The sequence below is a fragment of the Equus quagga genome, chromosome 7 (assembly GCF_021613505.1).
Source record: "Equus quagga isolate Etosha38 chromosome 7, UCLA_HA_Equagga_1.0, whole genome shotgun sequence".
In the NCBI taxonomy this organism is placed as follows: domain Eukaryota; kingdom Metazoa; phylum Chordata; class Mammalia; order Perissodactyla; family Equidae; genus Equus; species Equus quagga.
Genome location: NC_060273.1, coordinates 116,786,231 through 116,798,408, shown reverse-complemented (window position 1 = coordinate 116,798,408; position 12,178 = coordinate 116,786,231).

The window sequence follows — 12,178 nt, the reverse complement described above, 5'->3', positions numbered from 1 at the left end:
TAAGTTTATACATTGTCACCCACTCAATAAATAATTTGGTCTTAACCATGCCACATGCTAGAATTTCAATTCATTTCACGGGATAATTCGCCGATCCTACCACCCTTTCAGGGTCTCTCACATTCTCCCCTTTTCAAGCTTTTTTTCACTTGACTTCTGGGGCAACATTCCCTCTAAATTTTCCTTCTCTCTCACTGTCTGTTTCTTCTCATTCACTTTGTTAATTCTTCTTCATCGCTCCAATCTCTAAACTTCGGAGAGACTCAAGTCTCCATTTTGTGGCTTCTTTCCCTGCACCCAGGTTTTAGATAACCTCGGCCAGTTCCTGTGGCTATAAATACCATTGATTCCTTGAAGACTCCCAAATGTAAGGTCTCCAGTCGACCTCTCCCCTGAATTCCAGGCTCACATATCTGGCCGCCTACATGACATCTCCAAAGTGTCTACAAGGCGTCTTAAACTTGATGTGTCAAAAAGAGAGTTCTTGATTCCTCTCGTCTTGACATGCAAAAAGCCAGCTCCTCCCAAACTCCTCCCCATCTCTGAAAATGGTTTTACAAGACAAAAAGCTTGTAGTTGCCCTTGTTTGCCTCCCCTCTTTACCTCTTTTGTGTGATCTATCAGCAAATTCTAGCTGCTCAATTTTCAAAATACAACCAGAATCTGATCATGGCTCATTAATCTCACATGAATGAGTGAATAGCATCAATAGTTAAGAGCAAAAGAGATACTCATTCATTAAACGCCTTTAAAAATAACTTTGGCTCTTGAAAACCTCAATTGACTTTGCAGAAGAGAGAATTCTAAGTGATTTAGAAAACCAAAATGGGTTTTATTTATAAATTTGGTAACTAAATCTAAGAAAGAAAATCAAATCAGATGCACATTGTTTACTCTGAATCATTAAAACCTCAGTTTACACTTAGTATGTATGTGATTTTCTTCAGCTACCTTAATTACTAATATAAGAGCACAGAATGGGGACAGAGTTGGAATTAAATAGGGTTGTGATTTTTCAAGGTGACTACAGTGGTGGGAGAGAATAACAGGGCGGGTGCTGTATGTGAGGGAGGGATTATAACAACAGCCCACAGGACGTAACCCAGGAAAGGGAGCAGGGCGATGAGGGAAGCGGGAGGATGGCAGACTCCGTGGATTACAGCACTAAAGATTCCAATTTTGATTTACAGCATGGACAAATCAAAAGGCAAATTTCTTAAAGAATGGATTAACAATGTGTAAATTAATTAATATTACCTCTGTTTACATTCCTATTCTCAAAATAAAAATCATTTTTAGTAATACAAGTTCATGAAGGAAATTTCTGACTACATAAATTTTGAAAGAGGTAAAGAAAATTAGCCTCACATGTCTTTAACTTAATTGCTGACCTACAAATGATGAAACGTAGTTCATTAACATTGGGCCAAACTTGAAACGACTATCTAGAGCTTTTCTTACACAGATCTTTTCATTTAGACAGTCTCTTCAATGAAGTTGCTCCCCAAGAGCCCCATAGTAGTGAAGTTCCAGTAGAGACTTCTTCTTATCTTTTTTATTGCAATGTAGCATTAGATAAAACCAGATGTGAATCTCCAGTGTTCAGATTATACTCCACATGCAACCCAGCCTAATCCTCCGTGGGCAGGTGGCAGGCAAGCTCAGCTAAAGCTGCCATCTTCACTAAGTTGATCACACCTGATGGTACGTCTTCCGAACATACAGCTCTCATCATCATGACATAAAACTGGCTCCCTTTTTTCTCATCTTCCCTCCAAATACAACAGAATCTAAGGCTCCAATCTTCTTAAAGTCAAGCTGGATGTTGTTCTTTCCCACGCCCTGGGGGACCAGTTACAGTACTTGTTTTATTTCTCACCAAATCTCTAATCTCTCTCTCTCTTTATTGGGTCTTTCCCATATGCCTTCAAATCAACAGGAACTTGAAGAGCCATTTTAAACAAATATGCCCTTGACCTCAGGATTTATTCCAACTATTATTGTTTTTTCCTTTCTTCTTTTTGCCATTTTCAAGTGAGTGATCTCTACTCCATGTTTCACTTTCCACCGTCTCCTGTAAAATGGTTTTCCTACCACAATGTCCTTAAAAATCCCTCCATCTGAGGATACAGGCCCTCTCCCTCCCAGTCAGGGCAGCGGCCTTCCCTCTGTCCTCCTCTCATGTTGAGTTTCTGAGCTGCACGTGGCCATGGCGATCCTTGCCTCCATCCTGGAACAGCATGCTCCTCTTCCTACGGTTGAGATTGCTCCTGTCATTTTCCCTCAACGGCTCCTTTTCCCTTTCTTATTTTATCTGTGGATGTCCTTAGCTCAGTCTGTATTCTGCTTGGAGAACAACATTTCTAAATCAACTCTAGCATGTCTAGATTAAGCCTCCCAGTTTCAACATTACAGGTCTGGGGGCTTCCACCTGACTTATAAACTCATATTTCCATGTGCCCACAGAGCAGCATTTTCACAAATTTGGGATGTCAGAAACCAAATCCACTTTAATCTAGACACACTGTAAACCGTCTCAATTTCAATACCAAAATTTGCTTCTTCCTACAGATTAAAACCTTAGAATCATAAATGAATTCTCTTCCTTTACTCCAGTACTCAATCTCTGATCAAGTTCTTTTAGACTGTTATTTACAATCATAATAACAATTTAAAATTAAGACAACATATGTGGGCCAGCCCCATGGCTGAGTGGTTAAGTTCGCGGCTCTGCTTCAGTGGCCCAGGGTTTCACGGATTCGGATCCTGAGCACGGACATGGCACTGCTCACATAGCCATGCTGAGGTGGCGTCCCACATGCCACAACTAGAAGGATCCACAACTAAAAATATACAACTATGTACCAGGGGGCTTTGGGGAGAAAAAAGGAAAAGTAAAATCTTTAAAGAAAAAAAAAACGTCAGGGCCGGCCCAGTGGCGCAGTGGTTAAGTTCCCATGCTCCGCTTCTCAGCGGCCTGGCGTTCACTGGTTCGGATCCTGGGTGTGGACATGGCACTGCTTGGCATGCCATGCTGTGGTAGGCGTCCCACATATAAAGTAGAGGAAGATGGCCATGGTTGTTAGCTCAGGGCCTGGCTTCCTCAGCAGAGAAGAGGAGGATTGGCAGTAGTTAGCTCAGGGCTAATCTTCCTCAAAAAAAAAACGACACATATGTAATGCCTTGAACACATTTCGTCACTTCCTTTCTAGTAACCTCACCCTAGTTAGGACCTGTTACAGTTAAATTACTAAAACAGCTTCCTCACCTCCTCTAGTTTTCCTTCCCCACTCGCTTACTTCCAATTCATCCTTTCATCTACTGCCAAATAAATCTTTTGATTCTTGCCATAACGTTCAAATATTCAGTATAATTCATGTGAACTATTGATGAGCCAGAGATGTACGTATGATTTACAGTCTAAGCATCACTATGGTTTATTCTTCTTATAGATCATGAGCCATTGATTGTAAAGACAAAAATGACCAGCTTTAAGGTCTCCCAGTGGCTCCATATTGGTCAGGATAATTTTGGCTTAGCCTGCAGTAGCAACCAATCCCAAAGGATCAGTGCTTTTAAGCAAAAATTAGAATTTTAGAGACCTTGCATCTGCCACTACAAGCCTGAAGCCTTCCCAGCACTTAAAACCTCTTCTGATGAGATCTGCAGTGATATTAACAACGCGATCTTCAGATATTGTCTAATGAAATGTGTCAACATATGGAAGATCTGCAAACGCACTAAACAAATATTTTCAAAGTGCCAAGGCATGATGTTAGAAAATCACGCATGGCCACAAGATTCCTTCAACGTGCAAGAGAGGCCAATGGATTTAACGAAGCAGAGTACAAAAAGCTCATTAATATCATTTCAGACTCTTCATTCCAACACTTTAAGAAACTACCACTTGTCAAGTTCAAAGGAGAATATCCACACTCTCCAAAAAGGTTATTAAAATATCCCTCCCTTTTCCAACTACATATCAATGCGGGACCAGATTTTCTTCATATACATTAACCAAAACAGCATATCACAACAAAGAGAATGCAGGGGCAGACATGAAAATTCAGCTGTCTTCTATTAACTCTGACAGTAAAGAAATTTGAAAAAATGTAAATTATGTCACATTTCTCACTAACTTTTGGGGGAGGTGATTATTTTTAACATATTGGTTTACTATTATTTTTAAATTAAATACTAAATTTTTAAAAAATTTCTCTGTTCTAATCTCTAAACGCATAAATATCAATAGAACAAAAACAAATCAGTGTTCTCAATACTTTTTAATAGTGTTAAAGGGTTCTGACACTAAAAGATCTTAGAATCATTGGTCTAAGCCTCCAATTTCATTTTCTTCCTTTCTTTTGGTCCCTGCAGATAAAGGGTCTCTTTTTGTTGCCTAAACTAAACCTTTCCCTGTGGGCATATTAAATACCATTTATTTATTTATTTGGCTATTTAGTTTTTGTTTGTTTCTTCAGGATCCAGTCACTTTAATACGCCCTAAATTGTTAATTCTAACAGTTTTTCAATCGATTCTTCTGCTTTTTAGGTATACAGTGACATCACTGGAAGATAATAACTGAATCTCCTTTCTAAGCTAGAGCTTTATTCCTATTTATTTGTGTCATTGGCTACTACCTACAGAACAATATTAAGTAACAGCTCAGTGGCAATCATTTTCATCTTATTCCTAACTTTATTAAGAATATCTCCAGTTCTTCTCCACCAAATAAAATGGTGACTGTTGGTTGGTAATGCAAATGTTTCATTATATTAACAAAGGACCCTTCTGGTCCTGATTTGGTAAGAATTTTATCAAGAAGAGATGTTAAATGTAATTAGATTCTTTTGGGGTTCGATAAACAGAATGTCCCAAAGACGTCCACATCCTAACCCCCCAAACCTGTTACTATGTTACCTGACATGATAAAGGGTACTTTGCAGATGGGATTAAATTAAGGACCTTGATATGGAGAAATTACCCTGGATCCAGATGGACTCAATGTGATCACAAGGGTCCATACGAGAGGGAAACAGGAGGGTAAGTCAGCATAGATGTGATGACAGAAGAAGAGTTTGGATGGATGAGAGGAAGGGGACATGAGCCAAGGAATGCAGGTGGCCTCCAGAAGCTGGAAAAGCATAAAAATGAATTCTCCCCTAGAGCCTCCTGGAGGAACAAAGCACTGTCAACACTTTTTAGGACTTCTGACTTCTCAAACCATTCAGATAATAAATTTGTGTTGTTTCAAGCCATGGAGTTTGTGGTAACTTGTTACAGAAGCAATAGGAAACTAATAGGCATCGCTCATAATGATCATATTACTTTTATTCTGCAACCTATAACGTAATGTTCAAATTAATACATCAAGTCATAATAAATCATTGTTTCAATTGAGGATTAAAAACTTGTTTTGTTATGGGGTTTTATTATTTTAATATACTTCTATATTCTATTTTCTGATATTTATTTAGTATATTTGCATCTATGTATTATAGTAGTGATATTAATCTATAGTTTTCGCTATTTGCTAACTTTGTCATACTTTGTTACCAAAGTTCACTGGCTTCCTGAAATGACTTGAGAAATGTTCTGTCTCTCTTTATGCTCTCAACCAGCTTATATACTACGGGAATTTTTAATGATTGCAACTTTTTGAACACATAAAAATTAAAACTTGAATTTTCTTCTTTATTTTTTTCAACAGTTGTAGATCTGCTTAAATTTTCCACTTCTTTTCAGACTAATTTTGATAACTTAACACCTTGTCAAGAATTTACCTATTTTCCTAAGATTTTTCAATTGATTTGCAGAGTGCTGTGTAAAATTCTCTGAAATAATTTAAACTCTCCTATTTACTGATATATTCCCTTCTAAAATTATAAACCTCTACATTTAGTTTTCCCTTCCTTTTGTTCTTGTTTGCATATGCCAGGAGGTTTTCTGCTAATTATTCTTCTGCCTTTTTATGTTGTTGTTGTTTCCTAAAACTAAATTACTGATTAAATCATATCCTCCTTAGTTTCTTATGTTTGCTTTATTATTTTTCTTCAAACTTTTGGGGTTAAATATTAAATCAATTGAATTTCACTCTTTGTTGTTTAATAAACAAGGCGCTCCAGGCTATAAATTTGCCTTTAAGCCGTGACTCCAAAAACATCACAGAGGTTTTAATTTAGAAAGTTCTCCTTGTCTCTCTAAATACACTTTCCAAAGTTTGTAGTGTTATTCTAATGTTTTATTCTGCTTATCATATACAAGAATCATGAATTTTTAATTTAGATTTGTTCAATTAAGTTTTCTTTTCATTGCAATGCCATTAAAAAATAAAGCTTATACAGTTTCTACTCCTTGCTTTTGGTTAAGATTTTGAGGCTGTGTGTTTGGTATATGATCATTTTTTGTAAATGTTTCTGAGGTATTTTCAAATAAAATATTGTTTCTATAGACTACAGAGCTTTAATATAGGTACATATGTATATATTCTATGGTTTTTTAGTATATGTACACATATCATGATCATAAATGTAAATAAAGTATAGATATTGATATAATTATTGTGTTGATTGCATTTTTCACGTCCTTTCAGTCTTTATTTATTTTTTAACTTTTTGATCTTTCAAAGACCAAGAATAGTATACGGGAAAGCATCCCATTACAATTGTGGTTCCATCAGTCTTTCCATGTATTTCTAAGTTAATTCTGTATATAGTTTGGTATTATCTTTTTAGTTACATAATGTTTCATGACTGTTATTTTATTGTGGATGTTAGCTTTTATCAATATAAATGCATCACGTTACATGCATTTTGTTCTTAAATTCTATTTTGCATTAAAATTTCGTTGCTTCTTTTGTTCCTTTTTTGTGCGTGTGATTCTGATGTATCTTTGTCGATAACTTTATGTTTAACATTCTCTTTCATGTTGTTTTAGATGTGGTCTAGAAAGAAATCTTTGGAGAAGTCTGTAGCAAGCCTAAATTTTGTGCATGATAAGTAACATGATTTTCCAATTAGTATTTCTGAGAATTTTGCTCTATTTTTAGAATACAATAATTTCACCAATATACGCATAGTGAAATTAATATTGCTAGTGTTTCATGAGCTATTTCTATATTCTAAAATGTCAGATCTTTCTTTTGCTAATGAACCTTCTTTTGCTATATCTTTGCTTACTACTTCTGTTCATCTACTCTGTTCTCTTTTTATATATGTAGATTGGATCATATAGCTCTGTTCCTATTACCAAATGCTTTTATTTTCAATATTAATACCTTTCCTAAAATTGCAATATTTTATCATGTCTATTTTTTCATTTTTTTATTTTGTTAATTTGATTTTCTTTCTGTCAATTGTTTGTGGTCTGCTTCCCTTGAAGTTGGTAATCCAACAGTTGTGTTTTTCACATCTACACAATACTTCTGTGTCTCAATTTGTTTTCTCTTCATAATTACTTGTTAAAATCTAATAATGCATTCTTTTTAAATCTCATTGGAAACATGAATCAGAAATTTCCTAAAATTTCCTGGTGTTTCTGAACACAGATGTACTACAGAGAACATATCCTCTATTCTCTGTTTCTACAGGGCGGCTTCCCGCTTTGATCTCAAGTAACTCCCTGTTCTATTTATTGCCTCAGGTTCTGTTCAATATCGGACTTCTGAAGGAAGGAGCTCCAGTGTCGTGGTCTCATGCTTGATGTGGCCATCCTTCCCACAGCCTGACTTCACTTTTTAGGACCCTGAAAGATGAAATAGAATGTGCTGAGCTGACTTGAGAATATTGGCAATACCAGACCAGGAAAATAGAACGTTCAAAGGAATGGGGATTATATTTGACTAAAATATCATACTGAGTACACACATCTGTATCTCCTCACACCCAAAGTCCTTGGAATGATAGAATATATACTTTCAAAATGTATTAATCCACAACATCAGTGAAAAATGAGAGTGCCATTAGTAAACTAGAATTTCTCAGGAATTATTGAAAAACAGACCATAACTAATCACATTGCAAGAGAGGAAAGCAATCCCAGGAGTGCTCTGGGCTCAGCAAGAAAGATACCTAGCAAATTGCTAGGTTGATTGCCCATTGCCCAGAATAGTGGGCAGCAAAGTTATTTACCTGGAAGCCGCAGCTAATGCAATGAATACGGGTGCTAGGTCTGGAAAGGCAGTTCTTCGCCCCAGATAGCCAGCAAAGCCAGGAAGAACAGGAATCCCTTATTCCTAGAAAAATGGATTCCTGCATACCCCGTACAACATATGTATGGTTTCTCCCCTAGCACCACCAGAGACAATCCATAGATTGTAAACAGGGATATTTGAGCACAAAGGTGAACAGAAAGATAATAATCACCAAACATTTGAGGAAGCCATAAGCATAGTAGAGAAAGACAACAAAATTGTCAAATAAAGAATTAACAGCTTAGAATTAACAGTTTGGTCAGCAGAACAAACAAACATTTCAAGTATGTGTACTTGATATATTTAGAGAACTTCAAAAGGATATTTCATACACAAAAACAGAAACAACTAATGATCTTAGAAACTTTAAATATGCTAGTCAAAAGTTTTTAAGCAGTAATTTTGAAAGCCAGATGGAATAAAAACAAAGCTAAAGAATGAATTCAGAAACTGAAAGAGCAATCTGAAAGATTCTTCTAAAACATGACACAAAAGGACAAAGTAATGATGACACTGTACAAGAAAATCTAAGGCATAGAAGTAGCAGAGGCATAAATTCCAACATCTATAACACTATTTACAGAAAGAGAAACAAACAGAACGAAGGAAAGGAAATAATCAAGACAATATTAGAAGGAAATTTCTCAGAGCTAAACGAAAAAAAGACATATGCCTCTGGGCCCACCCAGGGCTCAACAGATTGAACGAAAAGAGATACACATGAAGATAAATCATGGAGTTTCAGAACTCCAAAGAAAGGGAAAATTCTGAAGTTTCCATGAAGAAGTAAACAGGTGACCTACCAAGGAACGAGACTCATTATATTGGTTATGAGATTTCTCAGCAGCAACTTATTCTAGAAGACAAAGAAGCAGTGCCTTCAAAGAATGGGAAGGACACTTCTTTAAACCTAATCTTGACCCAGCTAAATTTCTAATCAATTATAAGGGGAAAATAATGGCATATTCAGGAAAACAAAGACTCAAAATGTCTGCCACCCTCATATCCTGTCTAAAAATAACTACTTGAGAATGTTCTGTTTTATACCAATGAAAATCTCAATGAAATGAATTATAAAATGACCAAAGATGCTTCAAAAAGTAGTAGAAAATCTGAACAGAATAATTTCTATAGAAGAAAACTTTAAAATTTATGCTTAAAATTGTACCAAAACCAGATGATTTTATGGAAAAGTCTTAGTAAACACTTCCCAGGACAGATAATCCCCATGAGCATAGAAAAATAGGGAAATGTGGAAGTCTGCCCAACATATTCTTCAAGGCTAGCAAAATCTTAATACCAAAAATTTGACAAGGATAAGACAATAAAATAAAACTGTAGTCCAATTTCACTTATTATATAAATTCAAGAATTATTAATAAATGAATCCCACAGTCCAGCCACAAAATAAAACATTGTTATCAAATAAAATTTATCACAGAAATGAAAGGCTGATGCATCACTGGGAACCTAATTTACTATCGTAATTCGGTATAAGAGGTAGATTAAAGGAAAAAAAATGATATGATAACCTCAATAGACGCCAAGAATTTTTAATAAAATTCAACTCCTGTTATTGATTTTAAATGGTGATTAAATGCTCCTGCCACTCCGAAATCCTATCATCCCAATGAAAATGAGAAGTCCATTTTTTTTAACGTCACCCAGCATGACCCCCACTTACAGAGAACAGCTACTTTCTAAAGAATTTTGGTATTCCCTCACTGATGTATTAAATTCCTTGTTGAAGAGAATGTTCTCTGGGCATTCTTGAGAAATATAATTAAAGAATGAGCAAGCAGGTTATACATAATCCCACTGCAACATTTTTATCCAAGCAATTATTTTTATTCCTTCCTCCATAAATTACCAAAGAATTTCTGGTAACTCAACTTCATTTACTGCAGGCTACCACAAAGAACAGATTTCAATCGATCATCAGAGAAAGCTGTTAGAACCATTCCCTGCTGCACTGCATATTTGTAAGTCACCTGTGCTTTGCTGTGTGGTTATTTGCTACCATTGCATGACTAGAAGAGTCTCTACTGAAAGACCAGAACATCTCCTCGCTCTTAAACATTTGCATCCCCTATAATATTTAGAAAAGCATCTTGTACATACCAGATGTTAATAATTCTTTTTATATTACCTTAATATTAATGAATAATAATAAAGATTTGATGCACATCTTAAATAACACATACTAAACCTTCAAAACAGTTTTAAGAAACAATAAATAAATATTTTAATTAAAAAGTGTTATACATTTAACTTTATTTTAACCAAATGGGTAAATAGGGAGGGCTTTGTTTTTCTCATTTAATTACATTTTAAGGCCTGAATCAACCTTTTCTCTGCACTTGGGACCTTCCCGTCTTCCAACAGGCTAAGTTCTTTGTCAGTGTATCAGCTGCTGTATAAAAGCCATGATGTATAAAGTGAGATACAGACTGGAACCCTAGACACCTGGAAAAGCTAATACCTAATTCCTTAACATCCACAACTATGAGCTACGTAGCTGCCATTGCAGAAAAGCACATTTTCCATGATCAGAAATCACAACACGGATTTCCCCAGTACCCACTTGACTAAAGTAACACATTTGAGGGTTTGTGGTAGAAATTAATGATCTTAGTAGTACTCCAGTGGCCTGGAATCCTTAATGAACATCCCTAAACTCTTTATGTAATGCTGAGAAGAGACATCAGCACTATGGGGAAAAAAGAAGCCCATAATTACTTAACTTTTTATTTAAATCATGTTATGAACTGATTAGTCTCTCCTTACATAATTTGGAATATAGACTTCCCTATTCCTGAAGGTGTCATGGTGTTAAGGACACCATACTTCCTGACACATATGCTTGGAAGAGTAGGGAAGAATAAGTATTTAAAAAGTATCCCTGGGGGCTGGCCCTGTGGCCTAATGGTTAAGTTCAGCACACTCTGCTCCAGTGGTCCAGGTTTGGTTCCCAGGTGCCGACCTACAGCACTCATCCGCCATGCTGTGATGGCAACCCACATACAAAATAAAGGAAGACTGGCACAGATGTTAGCTCAAGGTGAATCTTCCTCAAGCAAAAAGAGGAATATTGGCAACAGACGTTAGCTCAGGATGAATCTTCCTCAGCAAAAAAAAAAGAAGAAGAGGAAACAAAGAAAAAGAAAGTATCTCTGTGTCCAGGAGCTCAAGTTCTATGCGAGAAATGAGTCTTTGCATCTTTACTTTAGTGAAGCCAACTTCTATGTCAGTGGCCAACCTCCCAGCTCCAGTCTATCAAACGCTAATGGAAAATCATAATGAGCATTTGAATAGGCAAGAGCTTGACAGACAAGACACTGCTGTATATTTAGTCATTTTGCAAACTGCCTCTATCTTCAGAAAATTAGGCTTGCACACTTTCCTTCCTGCCATCTCATTTTTTTCAACTTAGTTTTGAAGTCACAGGGCAGAATCTGATTCATACCGTTAATGTCTCTTTGTTCTTGGTTCTACTGCTTTCACAAAAATGCCGTAGGCGGTTCACCAGAATGACTAATTTACTGGAGAAGTTATCGGAGTCCATTCAGTTGCAACTATAAAATAATTCAAGTAAGACAATGGCGCCTGCTAGCACTCCATCGTGAAGGTTTGTCCCTGAAACTATTTGACTCACCCTAACATATTCATCCATGAAGTTAAAGATCTCATCCAGAATGCCCTGCTCATAATCAATTTGTCATTCCTGTTATAAATTAAGAGAGTAAAACAAAGGAGATTTTTTTAAAGGTAAAACAAAGTCAAAACATTTTTCACACCACTCAACTGAATTTTGCATCCCAATATTTAAATATTTTAAATAATAGTTATATTATAATATTTAGAAGCAAAATTGCCTTCCCTGAGTTAGTTTCAAAAGGAGTTCTTGTTGTATTGCTCTGGTAGGTGTGAAATATTGAAGAATCCATGTAATACACTGGGTTTACCATTTTAATTTTTTAAAGAAA